Source organism: Pan paniscus, chromosome X, assembly GCF_029289425.2.
Source record: "Pan paniscus chromosome X, NHGRI_mPanPan1-v2.0_pri, whole genome shotgun sequence".
NCBI lineage: Eukaryota > Metazoa > Chordata > Mammalia > Primates > Hominidae > Pan > Pan paniscus.
In genome coordinates, this window is record NC_073272.2 from 19,712,359 (window position 1) to 19,738,953 (window position 26,595).

General features: G+C 41.1%; 1 pseudogene; it reads left to right on the forward strand.

Annotated features, from left to right (window-relative positions):
- Positions 1 to 14,662: 14,662 nt before the first annotated feature.
- On the forward strand, positions 14,663 to 20,727 carry LOC129395385 (protein Mdm4-like; annotated as a pseudogene).
- The last annotated feature ends 5,868 nt before the right edge of the window (positions 20,728 to 26,595 follow it).

Here is a 26,595-nt window from a genome sequence, read left to right on the forward strand (position 1 = left end):
CCCACTTCCAGCATGTAGGGTTCCTTTGTTGGTGACATGCAGTTGAGAGGAGGAAATAACATACCATTTGGTATCCTCTGGGCAGGTCTGTGAACAGACTTGTTCTGGGTCCCTGTACTGCTTTTTCAAGATGTTCAAGATCTGCATGTGCTATGTGCTGCAACATACAAGTGGCATATAAACAAACCTGCGTTGATTTCCAGGAAAACACAATTACCACTTTAGGGGAACCATCACATTTATCTCAACCCAAGTGATTTGGAAAATGAAGAATGGCTGCTTGTCAGTATGGCTTGTAAGACAACACCTGATCCCTAGAAATCCAAACCTAGCCACAACTTCAAAGGAGGCCTGGGCTATCCTATCAGACACTGTCAGTGTTCTGCCTGTATCCCCCAACCCCTACCACTGTGATGCATTCCAGCCTGACTTCCACTTGTCAGAACCTGCATTTCCTTGCCTTTTCTGGTCCCAGAGGTCTGTGTTACCCTCCCATGTGGCAGGCCAGAAGTACTGGGAAATTAACGCCAGTTGGCCACAGCAATCATTGGCTTGATACCACGCCATTTATTTGCTGCCTTCCCTTCCTTGTTTCATGTTCCTACTCCTCTACAGTGTTTCGTTGGACCAGCTCTCAAATCAGCTACGTGCGCTTGAGCCCTTGTGTCCAGGTCGGCTTCTGTAGGAATCCTGTCTAAGACAATTATCTTTTTCTGGAGGTCCTGGCAGCTTAGCATTTTGACAGGCTTCACGATGTCAGGGTTTCAGTTGAGGAAGATACATATTAGAATACTGTGTCAATGCAGCACACATTTGCCAGTCTATTGTTCACTTTAGAAGTCATTTTTTCATACTAAGTGCACATCCGTATACCTAGTGTGTCTCCCTTCTCCTCATCCCTATGATTCCAGCTCGCTACAAGTGCTCTAACACCTAAAACATCCATATGATGGTGAAGGCACCAAGATTCAAGAAACTAAACAATCGACCATTTTAGGGGATTGCCCCAAGTGAGGAAGCTGGGCTGTGTTTGGAAGCTATGAGTGGAGGTAAAGCAAGAATAGCTTTGAGCCACGTATCTTAGAGTTTAAAATACCAGTTAAAATTTTATTTTCTTTTGTTTCAAAGTAACAGAGACTCTGGTTGCCTTGGTTCTTGTGGGTTTAAGAACACGTGTGAAAATCATCATCTTCTTCACCCTCAATACAGCAATTGTTTTTGAGCACTTAATATATGGAAGGCACTAAGTGCCTTACATGTATTGGCTTATTTGATCTCCACAAAACATTAAGTGGGCATTATTATTAACCCTTTTTGATGGATAGGGGAAAGGAGAAGTTAAATAAAAGTGTTAGGAATCTTGATCTTGTGCTTATGCCTAAAAGGAAAAGGAGGAATGGCAGTACAGGTGGCCTCATGGGAACTGGACTGGAGTTGCGGAGCCTCTTCATTGGCAGCATGTGGCTTCATGGCTACTGCCTGTGGGCTCACCATTGCTGTGACTCAGTGCCCTCATCCTAGAGACTTCTGTGCCTGCTCCTGCCAAGTAGCTGCTTCACCTTCTAGCCTGCTAATCTTTCTGTTTCTGTGGATTCAAAGCTCATTCATGGTCACAGCCACTCATGCCTCTTCCTCCTCAAAGGCTTTGCTGCCTGCCTGCTCTCAGACATCTTTCCTCTTCTGCCCTCACCCACCTGCCTGACTGTATCTTTACCACATCCCCAGGATGATTGGGTTGTTCCAATCAACCTTGGTCATCTCTATTTCTGTGAAACTTTCACTGCAGTCCACCTCTTGGCTTCTGATCACCTGTAGATCTGCTTCCCTTGGGTCATGTGTTCATCTCTGCCCAATCTAATTGGCCTGCAGATGAGGTCATATGGTAGCAGCAGCATGAACTCTCAGTAAGGAGCTACCTGAAGGCAGGGACCATTCAGAGGGGCCTACAGGTGTGGCTGGTGGTAAGAGGTGTGAGATGCCCAGCACCAAAAGAGATCTGCTGAGGATTCTGCCAAGAGTTACAGAAAACATCAGTGGCCTTAAAGATTATGGTCATATTTGGCCCTGCTTCCTTCTTCTGTTGGCTTGCTATGGGAATCAGAGATTCTAGAAAAATCTGAGCTTATCTGAAGCAGGCAGTTGCCTTCACCCTATTTCAGGGGCAACAAGTAGAGGGGATGGAAGTCTTGGGGACATGCCTAGCAAAGGATGACTAAATACCACGCATGTTTTGTGGCCTGAATTGGATCTTGAAAACTATATTGGGCTCCATGTTTGAAAAGGGGTGGAAATAGTGACAGGCTTCCTTTTTCCTTCATATACTTTTGAAATTGAAGAATAATATACATAAAGACAAGTGCACAAATCATGAGCATATGGTTCATTGAATTTTTACAAAGTAAACACATCTGTGTAACTACCAGCCAGGTCAAGATATATAACAGGAGGCTTTTTTCATGGCTCTGAAAGTGCTCATTACCATTAGATAGTTCATAAGTTCTAGATCACCAAATACACTTTTGAAACAATTGGGTCAACATACAATTTTTGCATAAACTAAGCCCCAGAGTGGTCAAGTGTCCTGCTTAAAGCAATGTGGCTAGACAGCGTCTAGTTTGGGGGTTTGTTCTGTTTTTTCCAAAATATCAGACAGTTTTTCTGTTGCTTAATCAAAACAGTGCCTGTGAATAAACCATCCCACCTCCCCACTTCTCCCATTTATCTGCTCTACATGCTATATTAATTTTTCTTTTCTTATTTTGTGCTCACTTCATGGTCAAGTCATCCAGGATCCTGATTTTCCCCAGGATCTCCATGCCTGGTGCACGGAAAGATAACTCTTCTCTCATGTCACTAGCAAGTGACAGTCTGTGGACATGTGATGCACATCAGCAGAGAGCATGGGGTCAGTGCCCACCCTTCCACAGAGTGCCCTCCACCCCTTTGCTGTCTCATTAGCCTCTTGAGAAATTGAAACTTGTTCCAGCTCAGGTCCTCATGGCAGAGATGACTAGCTAGCCACCAGGATTGGCCTTCACCTCCATGATGTAGAGCTGTGGCTGAAAAGCAGCTGCCCAGCCAGGGAGTCCATTTCTCACACTTCAGGGGTCCCCATTAGAAGACTGCCTGTTACCAGTGGAATGTGAGTAGAAATACACTTTGCTTTTCCAGGCTAAGGTGTTTAAGCAGCAAGTGTGCCTTCTGTAGAGTCTCTTTCCCCATCCACTGACTCTGAGGCCACTAAGCAAGCTGAAAGAAGTTTGGGGCTCTGAGGGAGGCAGTGGAAGTCGACCTTCTGAGCAAGAGCCCTGGCATTGGACTTGACATTAGTGAGAAATCAACAACTAGTGGATTAATCCACTGAGATTCTAGTGTTACCATAACTAATGCAGTTATAACAGGGATGGAGGAGGGGACTGTAACATTTTTAAAGGCTATATATTTTTTAGAGACAAGATCTTACTTTGTCTCCCAGGCTGGAGGGCAGTGTTACGATCCCAGCTCACTGCAGCCTCAAACTCTTGGGCCCAGGCAATCCTCCTGCCTCAGCCTTCCTAGTAGCTGGGACTACAAGTGTGCACCACCATACCCGGCTAATTTTTAAAAATATTTTGTAGAGATATGGTCTCGCTGTGTTGTTCAGGCTGGTCTGGAACCCCTCTGCTCAAGCAATCCTCCTGCCTTGGCCTCCCAAAATGCCAGGATTACAGGCATGAGCCGCTGTGCAGGGCCAGCTATTTTTTTTTTAACCATCTCTTTTGCTTTTTCCAGCTATTGAAGACAACCAGAGCCCCCTTACTTGTACAGGAAGGACAATTCCTAGACATTATATACAGAAAGATAAGGAATTGACCTTTTTTTATAAAAAAGAAAATACTTCCTGAGGTCATGTGCCCTTTTCAAGATTGTTTTCAGGAATCCCTGGGGTGGTGAGGGAAGACTGGTCCTCATGGAGCAAGGGAAGCCCTAGTTTCAGTTCCGCTGAGCTCAGCTTGGCACCCTTCGCTTCCTTATTTGCTAAAACATTGGACCATCACCTGTATCTGTGATACGGTTTTTATCAACAGAAATGCAAATTTCTCTTTGGGAAAGCTTGTCAATAAAGAAAGTGACCTTTATTCATAGTGTCCTCTGACCCATTTAAACAAGACAAGCTTTTCGATAATGGAAACTTGAAAAAAAAAAGATGAGAATATGACAAAGGAGCAACCTTTAAAATGCTGGTATTGGGAGAGAGTAATAGTAAACAAGAATGAGGGCACTGGTTCATAAGAGTTTTCATATTATGTAGTCACAGTGGGGGTGCCAAGAGAGTAGCTTCCTGCATTAGACTTCCTGAGTTCAGATTCTGTCCCTACCATGTACAAGCCAAGTGACCTTAGTCAATTTAGTTAACTTTTCTGTGCCTCAGGATCTCCATCCATAAAATGGAGACCACCAGATATCCCTCTTAGCATTGTGAGAATTAACTTATTTAATACAGATAAAGCTGTTGGAAAAGTGCCTGGCACATAGGAGGCCCTCAATAAATGTCAACTAGTATGATTACAAGTCTTTGGGGCCCAGATTTGTCTGTGGTATATCTGGATTCATGTCAGAATATAATCAGAAAACCAAACAATTGCTTCACTGGGTCAGATTTGGGTCCTTTCTGTTTCTCCAAAGAATACTAAAAGGGAGCCTCATGGGATTGGGGAATGGGGAGAGCTTGGGGGCTTCTCTTTTGACACCAGGCCTACATTGAATTAGCAGCACACCCGTTTAAGAAATGTATTAATGTACATCAAAAATTTTAAACACTCTTTGACTTAATAATTCAACTTTGGAGAGTGACTCTAAATACATTCTGTTTAATTTGTTTTGAATTTACAAAAGTCTGTAAGGCACAAAGGTGCCCTTGAAAAGCAAAATATATAAGGTAATATTAGATTATAACCCAAAGTATAAAATAAATATCCTTAGTCCATACTGACATAAATAAATGATTGAGTATATCAACAAATGGGGAATGAGAGGCCAGTCTTCTATGCAGAAGAATTTCAAATAAATCATGTAGTTTCTGCCCTAAAAGAGGTGAAGCGTAACTCCCCACTCCTTAAGTGTGGGCTTCACATAGTGACTTCTTTCCAAAGAGCACAGTATGGAAAGGAGGGGACGGAAGAGTCACTTTACAGTGGAGAAACCTGACAAACACTACCTCAGCCAAGTGACCAAGGCCAATATCAACAGTCATAAATCATCTTGATGGTATGCATCCTTGATATAATATGATCAAAAATGGCACGTTACCTCTGTGATCTTTCTCCTGGAAACCCATAACCCCAATCTAGCCATGAAAAAAACAGACAAATTCCAGTGGGGGGACATCCTACAATAGACTTGACCAGGACTCCTTAAAGCTATCAAGATCATCAGAAACAAGGAAAGCCTGAGAAACTGTCATGGCAAAGAAGAGGCTAAGAAGACATTACAACTAAATATGATGTGGCATCCTCATATTCAGAAAAAAAGGGCATTAAGTACAAACTAAGGAAATCTGAATAAGCTATGGACTTTAGTTAATAATAACAATGGATGGATATTTGTTCATTAACTGTAACAACTGGTCCATACTAATGTAAGGTGTTAATAAGAGGAGAAACCACTCAATTTTTCTGTGAATCTAAAACTATTATTTAAAAAAGTATATACTATTCTCATTATTTGCTTTAGTTATGTTCTATAAAGTCACCAAGAACACTGACTTGGTGAATATTGAATTATTACCCCTAGTTGTGAGCCTCTAGTCACAACATTTTTGGATCAGTAAATAACCTTGTTTTATGTGTGTTTCTGTTTAAAGACACCTTCTTTAACATATATTGTTGACTCATTAGCATTAAATTCATAGCTAACAGCTATCACTCCTGTCTGGACAAAGCTTATCTAACGCACGTGTTTCCACCATAAGGCATATCACAGCCTTCTTGGCTTAGGGATACTAGACAGCACTTCAGACACTAGATAACACTTTAGCACTAGGCGTGGGGGGCCATTTTAAACAGTGAATCATCAACAAAAGAGCCCATAAAAATGCAAAAAATGTGGCACTAAATAGACTGTGAGAAGGACACTTGTTTACAGTTTGAGAGCTGAAACAAGAAGACAGAGTGTCATCTCGTTTGACCTCAGCTGAGAATGTGCACATTGGGCAATTCAACTTTTTAACTGCTCTGTGCATGTGCATGCTCACTAACGGTATTGATTTTGGGGTTCCAGATAAATTTTAGCAAGTAGGCAAATTCACAACTAAAGAATCTGTGAATAGTAAGGATCAACTGTATATTACTTGTTAAAAGCCTATGAATATGTTCCATGATAGCCTAAGTTCTCTCCATAACCCTTTATAGATCTCTCATTCTTAAATTTGCCTAATTCTTTAAAGTTTCTTTATCTATTTATCTGCTTATTTATTTTATTCTTTTTTTTTTTTTTTTTTGAGACAGAGTCTCGCTCTGTCCCCCAGGCTGGAGTGGAGTGGCACAATCTTGGCTCACTGCAAGCTCTGCCTCCCAGGTTCATGCCATTCTCCTGCCTCAGCCTCCCAAGTAGCTGGGACTACAGGCACCCGCCACCACACCTGGCTATTTTTTTTTTTTTGTATTTTTAGTGGAGAAAGGTTTCACCATGTTAGCCAGGATGGTCTCAATCTCCTGACCTCATGATCCGCCCGTCTCGGCCTCCCAAAGTGCTGGGATTACAGGTGTGAGCCACCGTGCCCGGCCAAGGACTTTTTAAAGTTACATACCTATTCTGAGAGGGTTTCTATTTATTTATTTATTTTATTTATTTATTTTTGAGATGGAGTCTTGCTCTGTCACCCAGGCTGGAGTGCAGTGGCGTGATCTCAGCTCACTACAACCTCCGCCTCCCAGGTTCAAGTGATTCTCTTGCCTCAGCCTCCCGAGTAGCTGGAACTACTGGCACGCACCACCATGCCCAGCTAATTTTTGTATTTTTTGTATTTTTGTATTTTTTTTAGTAGAGACGGGGTTTCACCATGTTGGTCAGGCTGGTCTTGAACTCCTGATCTCATGATCTGCCCACCTCGGCCTCCAAAAGTGTTGGGATTACAGGTGTGAGCCACCCCGCCTAGCCTGTTTATCTATTTATTTAGCCTATACGTGTGCTGTCCAATATGGTAGACACTGAGCCATATGTGGCAATTGATACTTTAAATGTGTCTAGTCAAATTGAGATATACTATAAGGATAAACACCAGACTTTGAAGACTTAGTACAAAAGAGGAATGTAAACTATCTCATTAATAATTTTTATATTGATTGTATATTGAAATGATACTATTTTAGTATAATTGGTTGAATAAAATGTATTATTAAAATTAATTTCACCTATTTCTTTTTACTTTTATAAAGTGGCTGCTGGAAAATCTAAAATTATAATATGTGGCTTGCATTTTATTTCTATCAGATAGCACCGACTTATATCAACTCAAGGGAAAATGAATTCCATCAAGATATCAGTAGCATAGGAAGGACATAGGACTATAGAGTCCTTCGAGAGACCATTTAATCCCTTCCTTTTAGAAAGATAAGGCTTAGACAGGTGAAGGGCCTTGTCCAGGTTTATGCAGCCAGTTACTGGCAGAGCAGTTCTAGACTTCAGTCTCCTGTCTTCTGGTCCAATCTCTTTCCTTAATCCTCTCCCTCGTGTACTCCCACAAACCAATAAATAAAATCCAACAGCTTACAGAATCCTTTAAGAGAAAAACAAGATTGGCTGTTCCTGAATTGAAAGAAACCATTTTTTAAAGACCTTGCTAGATTTCTGTAAGTAAGGCTGCCAGATTTAGCAAATAAAAATACAGGATTCCCTGTTAAAATTTGCATTTCAGATAAACAGTAAATAATGTTTAAGTATGACCCAAATATTTCATGGGACATACTTATACCAAAAAAATTATTCCTTGTTTATGTGAAATGCAAATATAACTGAGCATCTGTGTTTTCAGTATGAGTATATCCCATACACTATTTGGGGACATGCTTATCCTAAAAAAAGTATTTGTCATTTACCTGAAATGCAAATTTAACTTGTGTCCTGTATTTAACCTGGCAACCCTACTATAAAGCCTTTGAGGAAAGAACCTTTTGGCTGATTTCTCCCAGGCACTTATCTTTCTGTGTTCCTCCAAGGAAGAGCCCAAACTAGTGAGTCATTCATCGGCTTCATAATGAAAAACGGAATCTCCAGATTTGCCTTCCCATCTGCAGGCTATCTCGGCTGTCAATGCTATCTTTCTAAACAACCAACTTATCCAGGAATCAAGCCGCAGATCTCAACTGTCCTTCCCAACCTTTATAATCAATTTGAGTTGGGCAAGGTGCCAGCTACAAAAAATTACACAGAACCAACTCTTGTAACTATGGAGATAAGAGGGCAGGACAAACCCAAGGAAACAAACAAGCTTTCCTCTTCTTTACAGAAGCTCTTCTAAATGGAACAGGCAGCGATTGGCACAAACATGCCAGCCATTTCCTGGATGTGTATACATATCAGAGAGCAAGGCAGAAGTTAACTGGGTTTTACACTTTATTATTTTCTTTTCTTCATAACTATTATTTTGTGGTATTCTAAAGGGGGCGGTAATGGAAGTGGGCCATCCAGTGTGCAGGCAAAAGGGGGGTGCAGGCAATAAGGGGTTTATCGCCTGTAGAGAATTTAAAAACAATAATAAAACTGACTGAAAGTTGCTCTGCTTTTTATTACCCCAATGTTCTGGCAATTCTAAACAATGTCATTGATAAAATACTCCTCCCCCTGCACTCCTCCAACCACCGCTGACCCCAGACTGTTCTCATTTTAAGCAATGCCATCAACGATTTTTTAAAAACCTTCCTTATGGAGCTTTTCTTTACTGTTGTTTTGGGGATGGTCTGGAGGAGGTGGAAGGGAGGGGAGAGCAGCTAGATGAGGCTGGGACACTTAAGTGATCAAAACAGCAAGAGCTAAGCATTTCAATGAATGGAGAGTGCCCTCTCATGCACGACTATCGCTGGAGGTTTCCAAGGAAGGACGGGCAATATGATAGTAAAAGGAACGCTAGATTCAGAGTCACAAGATCCAGTTGCAAGATGTGGCTCCGTATATGTGTAGGTGTGACTGAGGACAAAACCCACGTCCTCTCTGAGCCTCCATTTCCTCCTGTCAAATAGAATCTCTAACGGCTTCTCTCCCTGTCTACTTCACCTGGTTGTTTTGAGCAGCTAAGACATAAAACATATAAAAGAACATGTTTTTCAAATTGGAAAGTGCTTTACTGATGTAAATCACTGTATTCATTTTAACAGAGACCAAAATAACAGTGGCTTCAACAGGATAGAAGATCTGGTCAAGTGAAAGCCCAAGCTTGCAGGCAGTTGATGAACGTAGAATGACCTTACTCCTCAAGGTCAACTAAGGACCCAGGTTTCTTTTCTCTTATTAACCCATCCTCCCATAGGGTGTCTTCCTTATCTTCAAGAATGAAACTGAATCACCACTTACCACAACCTCATTCTTACCCACAAGATGAGAAAAGAATAAATGGAGGATGAGCAGTTTCCTTTCAGAGCATGATCCAGACATTATATATGTCACTCTGCTCCTTTCTTATTGGTTAAAACCTAGTCACATGGCCCCACATTGCTGCTGTGGAGGCTGGGAAATGTAGTCTCTAGCTAGATAGCCATGTGTCTGGCTAAAATCTGAAAGTTCTATTGCCAAAAGTTGAGAATGGATATAGTGTGATGATATGCAGCTCTGCAACAGTTATTGTCATTATTTTTCAAGCTAGTGGATAAAAGGTCGTTTGTTTGTTTGTTTGTTGTTTCATTGCTCTGGGGAGTGAGACAAAATGGAAAGTCCTATACTTTCAAAGCAGCTAATGAATTTTGGACATATATCAATGTAAGTCATTCTGGTTTAAATGGGGAATTGATTTCCAGAGCAGTGGATTTTAAAGCACTTTCACCTGGGGCCTGTGTGTCACTGTTGCCAGGAGAAACATAAACTTTAGAGCACCTTGCTGTTGTACCGACTCTCTATCCAGTCACTCAGCAAACTCAGAACTGAGAAAGTGGTACATCATCTGGTTAGGGCCTTATCCTTGAGGCCTTGTGTCACTGCCTCCATAATTAAACACAGACCATTAGCTATAACCCACTGCACCCACATCAATTATGCCAGTTTGAATAACAGCCGCGGAAACCCTTCTTTCCCGTCTTCTGCCTCTCTGGAAACAATTCTGGTCACACCACACAGGTGTAGTTAGAATTGCCTTGGCTTTTATAAGATGTCAAATTAGCAAGGCTGTTATGCCACGATGGAACAGAAGCTTTATTCTTCCATATGCTGATTAAAAGGTAATTTAACCTCTTCCAAAGGTGGTCTAGCCAATCCCCAGCAGTATTGACATTGTGTTAATGAGAAATTGCTCTCCAGAGTGATAAATTAGCCCTCCGAGACTAGTATGCAAACCCATTTTCGCTAGATGGCCCAGCCTTAAAGAGCAAATTTGGTGGTTTCATCACCCTCTGACCCCGCCCTCATTAAATCTGTACGGACTGATGCACTGTATCTGAAATCCTGGATCTGTGCAGATTAAAATGCATACATGTAGCCTCCCCAGTGATGCTAACTGTCCCGGCTTGCTGTTTTCTGGCATGTGCTAGGCTGGGTTGACTGTAGCTCAGCCGCAATGGGGCTGCTTAATACACCTCATTTCTTAGAGATAAGAAACTCAATTTACCATGAGAAAGACGAGAACAAAGCCAAAGGGTCTCATGATGTGGGAGGAGCCTTAGCACTCACTTAATCCAACACTTTCCCTTTACATATGAGGAAGCTGAGGCCTAGGGAGATGAAATACCTTGGCCAAAGATGTGGGAAGCTTAAGCAGCAGAGATGAGCTAGAATCCATTTTCTCAGAAAATGAGGTCACTGTCTTTTACCATCCTCTATCCATCCTACCAAACTGACTACTAGCTACATGCCAGTTGTCACATCATCTAGAGACACCCATTCTACCCCATTGGTTTTCCTCCCAGATGAAGAAAGCACTCATCTTGCTTGAGAATATAAACTTGACTTCCTCTATTGCAGCAGACATAAATCTCAATCCACAAACTCAGGTGAGCAAAAAACACTGCATGTCGTTATTTTTAATAAAGCAACCAGCCCCATCCTGCTAAGCTGGTGGGAAATTCAACCTCAGACATTCTTGGGCCCTTTCCTTCACTCTTCAGAATGTGCTAAGGTTCTGTGTCTCAAGGCATGCTAAGACATCAGAGTGACCCTCATGATCTCAGGCAAATCCAAAGCTATCACTGAGATGGAACAGAGCCAGGCCACAGGGTTCCTTTAGCTCCTCAGATTCTGCAGGTTCTTGGCCATGCTGGGAGCTGGAGAAGCCTTGGCCAGCCAGGAGCCTAAGCCTTGGTCCAGCCTCCCTCTCTCGGCTCAGTTGTCGGAAATCTTCCTCCTCTCCTGTAACTGTCAGGATGAAGAATGTAGATACCTGTGGCTCTCCAAGCTCTCAAATTTGTCTCTCTTGTCCCCAGCCAAGTAAATTTCTCTTTAGTCCTAGGGAAATCCTTCTTGATTGCCTAAAAAGTATTGTCTCTCTTGCCTTACACTCTCTAGGACACCGTAACAGTTCTCTGGAGAGGCTGAGGATTTGGGAAACAAAGCCCAGAAGGGAAATGCTTTGTAGGAAACTTCTGCTCTTTGTTCAACCTCAAACCTTTGCCATGGCAAGAACGCAGAGTGGGGAAAGAACAAAAATGCAGGGAGGGGAAACAGAAATTATCTCTCAAAAAATTATACTGCATAGGGTGATTCAAAGTTCCATGAAAGGGGGAACAACTGAAATTCCAATTTAGTTTCTCTGGGGAAAGAATGCTGGGAGAAAATTGTCCCAGCTCCATCTTGAAAGGAGCATGAAAACCATGGAGTAACTTCTTTGCAGTGAGAGAGGTCACTAAGCAACCTCAAAATGCAGCAATGGCTGCACTGGCTCTTTGGTCTTCCTCATTATTTGATTGTTCTTTAACTCCTTGCTACCTGGCTACAGATGCCACCATTTTTCAAAATCAACTCTGTTCAAGGTCCCTACTGTCCTATTTGTCCAATCTAGCAGCTAACTCTTGGTTTTCATCCTCTTTGACCTTCTTCTCCTCCTGAAAATTCTTTAAGGGGAATGGTTGGTGGCACTGGATCTTACTGGTTCTTCCCTCTATATTTCTGACTGTACTCTCCTTTTTTCCTTTTCTGGCTTTTCTCTGATTCATTTCCACTAATCAAAGAGAGCTGATCTTGGCCACCTTCTCTTTCGTCTCCTTTCTGTCTTTCTCCTGGATTTAACCTACTCCTCAACTTCTATTGTCTTTAAATCTCATCTCTAGCCCCACTCAATTTCCTGAATTCTAGACCCAGAATCCAAACTGCCTTTTGGTTGTTTCATGCTGGATGTACTACCAGTACCTCAAACTTGCCATGTTCAAAGCCAACTCATCTTTCTTCCCTAAACCAGATTCTCTTTCTCACTTCCTTGCTCAATGAATGCATCACCATTTTTCCAAATTTTGAATCCTTCTTTGACTCCTCCTCTCCATTGTGCTTATATCCAATACTATTTGAATCTAAATAGATTTTGCCTCCTCAGTAGAATAATAAAAGTATGATATGAGAAATACAGAATAAAGTGGGAACACCCCTTTTCTCCTGGATGCCATCTTTTCATTAATGTCATATAGCATTATATTAACCATGGTTTTCATTCTGGCCTTTTTCCTTCCATAACTTCTTCTACACAAATATGTATTTTTACATAAAAAGGATCATCCTGTCTTGGAACTTGCTCGTCACTTATTATGTCATGACCATTTTCCTATGCCATTAAATGTTCTTTATTACAGTAATTCTCAAATTTTCCATGTGTATCAGAATTATCTGCGAATGCTTGTTAAAAATGTATTTCCCTTGGCCCTCTCCCACAGACTCTGACTCAGTATTTTGGAGAGGGCCTAAGAACCTGTATATTTAACTAGCACCCTAGAAGATTCTAATCCATGATGTTTTCAGATCCCAGTTTGAAAAACACTGTAGGAACAGCACAACTTTTAAGGATTGTCTGGTTTTCTTTTGTTTACGTTTACCATAATTTAGTTACCAATGCCCATTGACATATATTTAGACTGCTTTTCAATTTTTAATATTATTATTAGTTCTGGGCTGACTTTACTTCTATGCTCTCTCTTTACCCCTCCTCCCCGCTCACCTATACATACAATTTTTCTTTAGGGTAAATTCCTAGAAGTGGAATTTCTGGGTCTAAAGGAAATGCAAAATTATAAGATATAGATAGTATTATATCATATACTCTTATATTATTCATTATAAAATTACATAGAATAGGCTGGGCATGGTGGCTCATGCCTGTAATCCCAGCACCTTGGGAGGCCGAGGCAGACAGATTGCTTGATGCCAGGAGTTCGAGACCAGCCTAGGCAACATGGCCAAACCCTGTTTCCACAAAAAAAAAAATACACAAATTAGCCGAATGTGGTGGTCCACACCTGTAGTCCCAGCTACTGGGGAGGCTGAGGCAGGAGGATCGCTTGAGCTCAGGAGGTTGAGACTGTAGTGAGCCATGATTATGCTACTGTGCTCCAGCCTGGGCAACAAGCAAGACCATGTCTCAAAAAATTAATTAATTAATTAATTTAATTAAATAAATGAAATAAAATAAAATAGAATATACTATTATATATTACATGTTATAATACTATCATATATTACATGTTATAATACTATATTACATGTTATAATATTATATATTAGTTAATGTATCGCTATTTTAATTATATCATTATATAATAAATAACTTAATATATAATATATTAATTTATATATGTTTAAGTAGGGTTTTATTTGGACCCTTGCACAAGATTAACATTTATCTATGTTAATTTCATCTGGTTATATTTCACCTATTGCTTCAAGGGTAGTGATATTTTTATATCCCTCCTTTACATGAAAAGCATTTGCTATTTTTCCAGTCTCCTGCATATCTGATATGTGGTTTCTATACTTTCATCCAAATCATGGATGAGAAATAGTGAATAGAATAAGACTGAAAAAACACCTTGCTGCTCCCCCAGAAACCTATATTACTTAGCACTCTTGCTTATTCTCCAAACATTAATACCTTAATTTTAATAGTGACTGGCTTTTGATTTTCATCTTGTTTCATCTTTAAGGTTGTAGGAATGTATCTTACCACATATGTGCTGAAGTTCACATCCAGTGCCACCTATCTCATGACTCTGGTCTACCAATCAAAGAAGAAATATAGGTGTATGGATTTTCTATATTAACATGAGTGCTGCTTAGCACAGATTCTTAACACCGCAGTGGCACATGACATAAAGCACGGATTCAATTTGTGTCTCTGAGGGTGGACGAGGGTCTCTGCCCATCTCCTCTGGGCTTGCTTTGCATCTGTGGGTCGGCTCAACTAGGTTGGGCCTAGCTAGGTGGCTCCACTTCAGGGTACAGTGGCTGTGGAGGCTCTGCTCTATGTGCCCCTGGTTTTCCTCTTAGGATCAGCCGACTAGCCGGCATGGGTTCTTCTCATCACAGTGGCAGAGGCATAGAACATGAAGGAGAAGTACCGAAGGCCTCTTAAGGCCTAGGCTCAGAATGGACACATTGGCAATTCTGCCCTCATTCTATTGGACAACACAGATCACATAGCCAAACCCAAAGCCAAAAGTAGAGGAATACATTTCACTCCTTTGGTAAGAGACACACACATGCCAAAAGATACGGAGGGGTGAATTGCATGTTTCCCACACTAGCAAAGTCTTGCCCTCCTTATGTTTAGCAAAACCAGGGCTGAATAGCATTCAGCACTCTCTTTTCTAGTTTCTGACAAGCAACTGGCTTGTCCCAGAATCTGGCAAGGTTTGATTAATCTCTCAATCCTGCGTTTGCCAAATCTACTTTCTTCACCCTTTCAAAATTCAGAATAATGATTCCCCATTTTAAAACTTCAGAAGATAGTCAATAGGTCTGTGATTTAGTTTGCAAATTCTCTTGTTTCTCTAAGATCCCATTTTATTAGCCCCAAAGGGTCTATCTTTCAAATTTTTATTTATTTAATCAAAGTTTCCTTTACCCTATTCATTACAAGGACGACTGTACTCGACACAAAGGCAGTGGAATATGCAACAGATATTTACTTCTCATAACAGTCTTCATAGTAGGAATTGCTCACCTGGCCTACATTGAACTTGCAGGCATCTCAGAGAAAGGCAGAGGAGCATGTTCTGGTAGGAACAAAACCTTAGTTATCTACCCAGTCAGCAAAGAAACATCATTATTTTCCAGTATCAAATATTTTATATATGATATAAGTAAAAAATAGTGCAAATTTTTCAAATTTGGAATTCAAAGTTAAGATAAAGTCAATTTCATGTTTGATGGTGATCTATAACAGGCATTCTATAGCTGTTGGCTATGTACATATTATGCAATATTTTGAAATAGTCTTCCATCATCCTTTAAAACGAAGTCATTATAGTCACTGTTCATATTATTATTATCATGGGTGTTGAAAAAATGTTTAATTCTTAAAAGCTGTGCATGCTGTTCCTAGGTCAGGTAGTTTCAATTTCATATTGAAAATGGCATTAACAAACAAGAACAAATCTTATTCACTGATCTTCTTGGAATGATGCCTCCATCTTTTATCTGTACAGAGGTCTTCAGGGAAATGAATAATGTTTGAGGTTAGCATGACCTGGGCAGCTAGGAGATCCAAAAGACTCAAGATATGAAATACAGTTACTAACTCTTGTTCTTCTGTAGACCATTCTCGAGTTTCCATCACAGCTTGCCCAGTCTTTGTGTGAATGAGGAAAAGGCACCTTTTGGGGGTATCCGCTCTGACTTAGGAAGAAGCGCTTGGATTTCAGCGTCCCCTAACCTCCTCACTGGGTGACCCTGTGAGGGGCTCAGCCTGAACAACCCTGAAAAGAAGGGTGAAACTGTTGGTGGCCCCTCTGGCAGGAGAGGGAGAAAGCAGGGAGAAGAAACAGTAGGCAGGGCGCAGAAGGCTCATGGCAAAGGAAAGAGGCTGGGAGGGGAGAAAGGGAGAGAAGCAGAGGAGATATGTAGGTCACTGGTAGTGTTAATGATGATAGCAATAATAATCATCTCGAACATCAGTCAGATCTTTATTAAGCATCCAGCATTCTGATGCTTCACATGTGTGAACCCATCAATCCTCTTAAAAACTCAGAAAGATGAGTACTGTTATTATCTCTCATTTTACAGATGGAGAAACTGGAGCACAGAGAGGTGGAGAAACATGCCCAATGTCACAAAGCTATTAAGTGGCATAACCAGGATGTGAGTCAGGCCATCTGATGCTCCCTCTTAAGCATGTGAAGTGATCACTGCAGAACACATAATGTGCCACCCACACTGTCACGACATTCCAGCTATTATTATTGGTGTACGTGCAGCACGCACACACATAAATACACAAACACACAAACACACACACACCATGGACAGGAAGCAAATTACCATTGCCATTGCCATTACTATGTGCACATAAATGAATTGGCCTCGGGTGCCTCTCTTTATGCTTATTTGAAAACAGTATTTTGATGAAATGGACATGTCGCCAATGCCCATACTTAGGGTGACCAACTCGTCCCAGTTTGCCTAGTATTTCAGCAGTTTTGGCACCAAAAGTCACCCGTGTCCAGGGAAACCCCTCGTTCCTGGGCAATCAGAACAGTTGGTCACACTACCCATACTAATATCAAGAACCAACTGTATGTTTTGTTATTTCTTCCCACTGAATACACAAGGGGGCATTGTAACCATTCAGTCATGCATTCCTCAAACATTTATTGAGCGCCTAATCAGAGGTGTGATTGCTGCCCAAGAACCTAGCTCTGAGGATGGTGCAGGGTGACAGGAGAGTGAGAAACCTTCTGTGATTCTCGCATCAGGAAGAATAAGCCATGTATTCAAGGGAACAAACACACTCAGAGCCCTTACTATGTGCCAAGCACTGTCATGAGCAACCTTACACTTTACCTTATTTGTTCCTCAGAAACACCCTATGCAATAGTTAGTTACAATTAGCATCCTTGTTTGAAAAAAACAGAGGCAAAGAGCGGTTAAGTACCTCACCTGACATCATGCAGCTGGCAAGTGGCACAAAGCAGTGTTTGAACCCAGGCAAGCCCTCATTGCTCCACCACTCATGCCTCTAACTGCTATGCCATGCTACACTGGGACAAAAAAGGACCCAAACCCCATCAAGGACCTAAGCCGCATCTGGATGGCCTCAGTTTCTTTAGCCCTGCTCAGGGGTTCTTCCCCAGCCCAGTGGTTCTCAACCCTGGATGCACATTAAAATCCCCTGGAGAGGTTAAAAAATAATACTGATTTCTCAAGGCCCCAATTGCAGACATTTTGATTTAATTCAGCTGCTTTGGCTGGGCATCAGGATTTTTAAAAGCTCCTTGTGAGGATCTAATGTGCAGGTGGGCCTAAGAACCTAGATGGCTAGACCCTACTGTTAGCAAACTGGGCTACCCAGAAACCTCTAATCCATTGCTTCCCAAATGTTAATGTGCAGCTCCATCAGCTGAGGACTGAATTAAAATGCAGACTCTGATTCGGTAGGTTCCGGACAGGGAGGACCTAGAAAGCAGTGCTTCTAACAAGCTCCCGGGGGATGTTGATGCTGCTGGTCAGCACGCTTCAAGTGGCAAAGATTTTAAACCAAAGTGTGGTCCTTACACCAGAAGCCTCAGTATTTCCTGCTTGTTAGAAATGCAGGCTCTCAGGCGCCACCCCAGAATCTGCATTTTAATGCGTATTTGACTTGGGGAAGCACTGCTCAAATCCTGAGCTCCCCTGCAGGTGCTGGGGTTGAATTACAAATATGCCAAAGTATTGCCTCCCCTCTTAGGAACTTGCACAGTGACCCCCGGGGCCCAGCTGTAAGCAGCCTCATTGACTCCATGTGTGTACAAATATAAGTTTCAGTGTCGGTAGCCATGGAGAAAAGGTTGGGAAGTCCTGCTCTAATAGTCTTACTGCCACCTTCTCTCATGGCCCCAGCAAGCCTTTGCTCACCCTGTTTCTCCCACCCGGGCAGCCTTTGACGGGCCTCACCCGATTCCTGAAGGTCCAGCTCATGTCCTAATTCCTCCTCCATGGAACCATTCCCATTTTCACATGGTCATTTCAACCCCATGGACTTTTCCTTCACATAAACACATAATGGCACCTCCTATGTGCTAGGCACTGTTTTAAGCCCATAAAATTGTTAATTCATTTAATGCCCACTTTACAGCTCAGGAAAACTGAGGCACTGAGCAGTGGGGTAAGTTGCTCAAGGTCACACAGCTAATAAGTGGCAGTGTCAAGATTCAAACAAACCCAGGTAATCTGGCTTCAGAATCACTACACAGACCCCTTCTCACTTAGAGAAGAATTTGCAAATAATACAGAGTGTGGACAGTGAAAGAAGACATATCAGTTTCCCATGGCTGCCATAAGGAAGGACTACAGACTGGGTGGCTTAAAACACAGAAATTTATTGTCTCACAGTTCCAGAGGCCAGAAGTCTGAAATCAAAGTGACAGCAGGGCCATGTGCCTTCTGAAGGCTCTAGGGAAGAATCCTTCTTTGCCTCTTCCTGGTGTCTGATGCTTGCCAGCAATTGTTGGAGTTCCTTAGCTTGTAGATGCATCACCCCAATCTCTGCCTCCATCATCACATGACCTTCTTCTCTGTGTGTCTCTGCATCTTCTCCTCTCCTTATAGGGGCAGCAATCATTGGATTATGGCCTGTTCTAATCCAGTATGGCCTTATCTTAACTAATTATATCTGCAAAGACTCAATTTCCAAATAAGGTCACATTTCGAGGCTCGAGGTGGACATGAATTTCTTTTGAAAGGGACACTGTTTAACTCAGTACCGAAGAGCCCAAAGATTGTTTCAGGGCAGAAAATGTCTCTTTTAAATGCTGAGCTCCTCTCTGTCTCAAAATAATGCTAAGGCCTTAGGACCTGTGACTGATACCCTCCAGTTTCGGCTGAAGAGCAACCCATAGAGCAGCCGTAAGCTTTGAACAACAGACTCAAATGTCTTCAGTGCCCAAATGACCATTTTCTACTTCTTCCCAGTGTTCAACATGTGATAGTGCTTGCGGGTTCTCCCCAGAATAAGTCAATCACATTGATTTTACGTGTACAACACATACGATCAAAACAGCCACTTTTTTTTTTTTTTTTTTTTTTTTAAGACACAGGGTCTTTCTCTGTTGTTCAGGCTGGAGTGCAATGGTACGATCATAGCTCGCTGTAGCCTCAAACTCCTGGGCTCAAAGTGATTGTCCCACCTCAGCCTCCCAAATCACTGGGATTACAGGCATATGCCACCACACCTGGCCAAAATGGCCACTTTTGAAGGTTTTGCAGGCGGCAGGTGCAAGATGAAATGATGGTTGTTGGAGTGGTCAAGCAGTATCCAGGCCACTGTCTAGTGGGGAAGCAACTTATGATCCATAGGAGCAGCCTGTGGCAATACTGTGGTGTGATGGAGGTCTTTTGGGAGGACTACTTGGATGTCAGCAATTCTCAATGAAAGATCCAAGTCCTGCCTTTGATAAGCTAAGAAAGAATCTTGTCACCAGCAGTCTAGAGTCGTGGCATGGATATTCCCAGCCAAGACCAATGGAAGCAATGTGCAGAGGAAAGTTCCAACTCCAGGAAAATAACGAAAGAAGGCAGTTTTCCCACGCTGTCTACCTCACCACAGAAATGCAGAAATCAGAGAGAGGCAAATAGGTCCTGCCATTGTTTTAGTCACTCCCAGGTGACTTGTGGGTTTGGAATGAGTCAATACTGGAGCAGATAGGTGTTGGAATAAAAGTAGGAGCTACTGCTACTGATAAAACAAGCAAAAAAGTAGGGAATGTGAGGTGATTGATGTGGGAAAAAATGACCTTGAGGACTCTCCACCCTTAAAAGATTACACAGATATTGAAGTTACTTCTGAGGATGTGTGGTAGTGTTACTGAGTATAAGAAATTTAACCTTCCAAACAGGAGGTGTTTCTGTTGCAGGGCCTTGAGGAAAGATTGGTATTCAGACTCTTCTAAGTTAACCCATTCTCTGTTATCTTCTAAGTTAACCCATGCCTGTTATCACTGCTGTACCTCACAAAACAAGGAAAATGAAGGAAAAAGAAAATAATGTCTCAGATCACCAAAGAACCATTACAGTTCCAGTTGTTAGAGCCAAAGATCTATATGCTAAGGAAGAAAAACGCCAACTTCTTCCCTGCAGCTCAGCAGATTTCTTGGATTTGGCTCACAGTTCTGAAAGCCTAGAAGCCATCTCAAGCTCAGGACAACAATCAGATAGCCTTTCAGAACAGAGAGCAGATACAGAATGCATGCAGGACTGGCAAAACCTCTGGAAGTCATTTGGCATATGTGAGAAAAGACCAGAAGACAGAAATATTATTCATGGAAGGATAGGCCATCTTGTCATTTATTTTCACTGTGCCAGAAGATTAAAGAAGTCTGGTTTTCATGCCTCCTTTGCAAGAAGATTCAGCTGGTTATTAAGGTTTTTATGGCATAGCTGAATCGGCAAGTTGCAGAGAAATGATAACCAGGACCAGGTCAGGGATCAAACCACCAGTATTGAGCATCTCTACTCAGTGTAGTCCACTGTGTCTGCTCCTTTGTTCATGAAAACATTTGTGTGCCAGGATATTTTCCCCATCTAAATTCATATAAATTTGAGAGCAATTCTTCAGAATTAGATTAATTTTGAAACTCCATTTACATAAAAATTACTTTAATCACTATATTCTTCCTCCAAGAAAGAGTTTCTAGGAGGAAGCAATTAACAAACAGAAAAATACATTCATTCACCACATTATCTGAAGAATAATCTTTTCTCTAGTTAATTTTATTATTCACCCTTCTTTTTATTTTTTTTAGAGAATGTTCTGAAGCATAAAACCCAAAGTGGAGATTTTTGTTTGGGCTATGAGAAAAACACTCAACATAACAACAATAAAACATAAATAATTTGACGTGTTGTGGATCACTTTACCTTGCAGTCAAGTTGCATGATACAAAGAAATCAAAAGAATAAGTAAGAATCTTCAAAAACAAGAAATTTGTTCCAGCCAGGCACAGTGGTTCATGCCTGTAATTCTAACACTTCGGGAGGCTAAGGTGGAGGATTGCTTGAGTCTAGGAATTTGAGACCAGCCTGGACAACACAGTGAGACCCTGTCTCTACAAAAACTAAAAAAAAAAAAAAAAAAAAAAAAATAGCCTGGCATGATGGCGCACGCCTGTAGTCCCAGCTACTTAGGAGGCTAAGGTGGGAAGGCTGCTTGAGTCTGAGAGGTTGAGGCTACAGTGAGCCATAATCATGCCACTGCACTCCAGTCTGGGTGACAGAGAGAGACCCTGTCTCCAAAAAAAAAAATAAAATAAACAAGAAATTTGTTCCGTATATGCTTAGAACAAGGGTTATCAAACATTTTTGCTAACATTCCCTTAAAAGAATTTTGAAAAACTGTAAGCTCCTTTGCACACTTTAGAAATGAAGGTGTAATTAACATAAAATAAACAATTTTTTAACTTTTATTTCAGATGCAATGGTATGTGTGCAGGTTTGTTATATAGGTAAACTCATGTCATGGGGATTTGATGTACAGATTATTTCATCACCCAGGTACTAAGCACTGTACCTGATAGATATTGTTTTCTGATCTTCTCCTTTCTCCCACCCTCCACCCTCAAGGGGGCCCCAATATCTGTTGTTTCCCTCTTCGTGTCCATGTGTTCTTATTGTTTAGCTCCCACTTATAAGTGAGAACATGTGGTATTTGGTTTTCTGTTTCTGCATTACTTTGCTTAGGATAATGGCCTCCAGCTCCATCCTTGTTGCAGCAAATGACATAATCTCATTATTTTTATGGCTGCATAGTATTCCACGGTGTATATGCACCACATTTTCTTTATCCAGTCTACTGTTGAGGGGCATTTAAGCTGACTCCATGTCTTTGCTATTGTAAATTGTGCTGTAATGAACTTACGCACGTATGTGTCCTTATGGTAGAACAATTTCTTTTCCTTCAGGTATATACCCAACAATGGGATTGCTGGGTTGGATGGTAATTCTGTTTTTAGTTCTTTGAGGAATTGCCACATTGCTTTCCACAATGGCTGAACTAGTTTACTCTCACCAGCAGTGTATAAGTGATCCCTTTTCTCTACAGCCTCGCCAGCATCTGTTATTTTTTTTATTTTTTAATAACAGCCATTCTGACTGGGGTGAGATGGTATCTCATTATAGTTTTGATTTGCATTTCTCTAATGATTAGTGATATTGAACATTTTTTCATATACTTTTTGGCTGCATGTATGTCTTCTTTTGAAAACTATCTGTTCATGTCCTTTGCCCACTTTTTAATAGGGTTGTTTTTTGCTTGTAGATTTAAGTTCATTATAGAGTCTGGATATTAGACCTTTGTTGGATGCATAGCTTGAAAATATTTTCTTCCATTCTGTAGGTTGTCTATTTACTCTGTTGATAGTTTCTTTTGCTGTGCAGAAGCTCTTTAGTTTAATTGATCCCATTTGTTGATTTTTGCTTTTGTTGCAATTGCTTTTGATGTCTTGATCATGAAATATTTGCTAGGTCTTATGTCCAGAATGATATTTCCTAGGTTGTCTTCCAGAGTTTGTATAGTTTTAGGTTTTACATTTAAGTCTTTAATCCATCTTGAGTTCATTTTTGTATATGGTGTAAGGAAGGGACCCAGTTTCATTCTTCTGCATATGGTTAGCCAGTTCTCCCAGCACCATTTATTGAATAGGGAGTCCTTTCCCCATTGCCATTGCTTGTTTTTGTCAGGTTTGTCAAATATCAGATGGTTATAGGTGTGCGGTCTTATTTGTGTGCTCTCTGTTCTGTTCCATTGATCTATGTGTCTGTTTTTGTATCAGTGCCATGCTGTTTTGGTTACTGTGATCCTGTAGTATAGTTTGAAGTCGTAACGTGATTCCTCCAGCTTTGTTGTTTTTGCTTAGGATTGTCTTGGCTCCTTAGGCTCTTTCTTAGTTCCATATGAATTTTGAAATAGATTTTTTCTGGTTCTGTGAAGCATATCATTGGTAGTTTGATAGGAATAGCATTGAATCTGTAAATTGCTTTGGGCATTATGACCATGTTAGTGATATTAATTCTTCCTATCCATGAGCATGGAATATTTTTCCATTTGTTTCTGTCATCTCTGATATCTCTGAGTAGAGTTTTTAATTCTTGTTGTAGAGATCTTTCACTTCCCCGTTAGCTGTATTTCTAGGTATTTTATTCTTTCTATGGCAATTAAATACACAAATCTTAAGAGCGCCTTTCCTATGTGTTGTAGACATCTGAATAACCACCATCCAAAACAAGGTGTGGAACATTTCCATCACCCCAAAATATTCCCTCATACCTCTTTCCAGGAAGTCCCCCAAACATTTCCTGATTGTCACTCTAGATTAGTTTTTCTTTTGCACATCTTTGACATCTAAGTTTTAAAAATACATTTAACTACTTGCAAATGAAATAAATGATTAGCTAAAAGTTTCCCACAGTTGCTCAATTAGGAATGAAAGTGAATATTGGAGCCACATTGTGTTTTATTTGTAATTTTCTATGTACTGAATTTTGCTTAAAGGTGTCTAGTTCTCACAGTTTGGTCCCAAGTATTAGCTCAATTGTTTTTGTGCTCTTTATTTATTATGTCCTGAATAAAATAACCTCATCAGAGTGGTAGGAACATTTGCAACCACAAGCTTGGTGTTCAGAGTGAGCCAACCATGTCACCAGTGCCCTTTCTAGAATGCTGTTGAGGGGAGAGGGGGGTGTGTAGGGTTAGGGAAGTGGGTTCCCTGCTACATTTGACCCTACAGTTGGCATTTGAACTTCAACCTGCCTTGAACTATTGGAGAACTGTCTATGGATGAGCTATTTTATTCCCCAGGTAGATTGAAGTATAATGATAAGGGAACGGAAACTGGAACCAGAAGACCTGGGTAGGGGACTCAATTCTGTCATTACTGTGTGATCAGAGACAGATTTCTGAAACTTTCTGAGCCTCTGTCAAATGAGACTAAAACCTACATTCCTGGAATGTTCCAAGGAAAGTATTAGGTAAGAATAGTGAAAGTGCTTTGTAGAATGTCAAGTTCTCATCAGTGGGACTTTACTATTATTTTAAACAGGTGCTATTTTTTCTACTTCTTTTAATTCTCACTGAACATTGCATGTAGAAGATCTTAACAAGTATATGTCAACTGAAGGATATACTTATTTATAATAAATAACAATAACGAGTTAAATATTACTGTTTAGGGAGTCAAGAATTTACCAATTAAATTCTCAACACATACATGAGTATAGATTTCTTACATATGCTTAATACACATATATAAGGTACAAGAAACAAGCCACATTCCATTTACAAGGGAGTGAAACACTAATTTCTATACTTTATTAATTTGAAGATCTGTATGGAAAATTGTCACCACTCATTCCTTTCCAACCAGTAAAATTAAGTAATGCCACATAATACAGCCTCTCTTTGGAGCATCTACTTTCTATCCTTAATCATACCTTCAGTTCTCTTGAGAACTGTTCCAAATATTTCTACGCTTATATAAATTGTAAAGCCAAGAACAAGAAATGCTGTTCTAGTAAGACTATACCATAGTTGATCTTACGAATCTGGAAAATTAATTACTTCACCTGGAAAACCATTATTAAGGTTCGACTGTGAGCCAGGTATTCAGGCGGGAAATTGGATACAAAAACAAGATGGTGGAGGAGGTGCTGGCCAAGATGGGGTAAACCATTTACATTCTACCTGTCTCACTCACTGCAACTACAAATTCTGGGCAGGAAACAAAACCATAACAACAAACAATTGTCTGAGGACCAAAAAATAAGTAATAGCAGGCAGATTGGGTAGGAAAAGCAAAACGATGAAGTCAGTATGATGGTGAAGTTCCTGTTTTTGTTTTTCCCTCTTCTATCTCCCAGTTTTTACCACAGGGTGGCCCTAGTTGCAGAATTGTACAAGTGACTTTATCTACCTTGGGACTCCTCTCTTCCCTAGGTCCTCAGTCCTCTACTAAGCTGAGGGGAAAGAGAACAGGAACCGTAAATGAGAGGTTGTTATGGGCCAGGCCTAAAAGTGGCACACATCACTTCTGCCCACATTCCATTGGCCAGGACTCGCATATAGCCATCCTTAGCTGCCAGGGAACATGGGAAATGTGTCTAGCTGTATGCCCAAGAGGAAAGTAAAATATAGCTACTAGTCAGGACTAAAAAAGTCTGTGACACATAAGTGCTTTGGTAGGAAAAGTGTGTACAGACAGCTTTGTGAACATAGAGGAGGAAATTCTAAATCAGAATGGGGAGACAGAGGCCAGAGAAGGCTTTCTGGACAGGACCTGAGTTTTGCAGGAGAATTAGAAGAGTGAAAGAAAGGGGGAGCATGGGAGGAGACCATAGCATGTGAAAGACGCAGAGGCAGGAAATACACTGAAGAATTTGGGAGACCCCACATGGTTCTCTCTTCCTTGGGCAATGATTGTGCTGTGGTTTGGTTATGGTTTGTTTGTCCCCAACAAGTCTCATGCTGAAATGTGATCCCTGATGTTGGAGGTGAGCCTGGTGGGAGGTGTTTGTATCATGGGGGCGGATCCCTCATGAATGGCTTGGTGCCATTCTCAAGGGAGTGAGTAAGTTCTCACTGTTAATTCCTGCAAGAACTGGTTGTTGGAAAGAGCCTGACACCTCCTCCTCTCCCTCCTGCTTCTGCTCTCACTGCAGGATCTCTGTACACATCAGCTCTCCTTTATCTTCTGTTGTGAGTGGAAGCTTCCTGATGTGCTCACCAGAAGCAGATGCTGGCACCATGCTTCTTATACAGTCTGCAGAACCATAAGCCAAATAAACCTCTTCTCTGTAGAAATTACCCAGCCTCGGGTATTCCTTTATAGCAACACTAATGTACTAAGACAGGCCGCACGGAGAGAGAGCCAGGAGATGAGCCTGGAGAGGGAGGCAGGGGCCAAGATTTAATCCAGAAAATTCAGTAGTGTCATTGATAGATGTGGAGCAGGGGCACAATAGAATCTGGTTTCCCTTTTAGAAAGACTCTGGTACTTGTGTGGAGGGTAGCTGTAGGCAGAAATAAGAGTTAGGAGACTTTTGCAACGGTCCAAGCAAGATGCTAGTTGGGCTTGAGGTAAGCAGTGGAGTGCAGTGATGGGATCAGGTAGGAGATTTGAGATATTCATGAGTCAAAATCAATAGTACTAATTGCTTATGGTAAATGAGATTATAAAAAGAGTCAAGGGAAATTCCTTTTTTTCATTCATTTCTTGGTTTATTCCTTCAACAAATATTTTTTGAACATCTATGTGT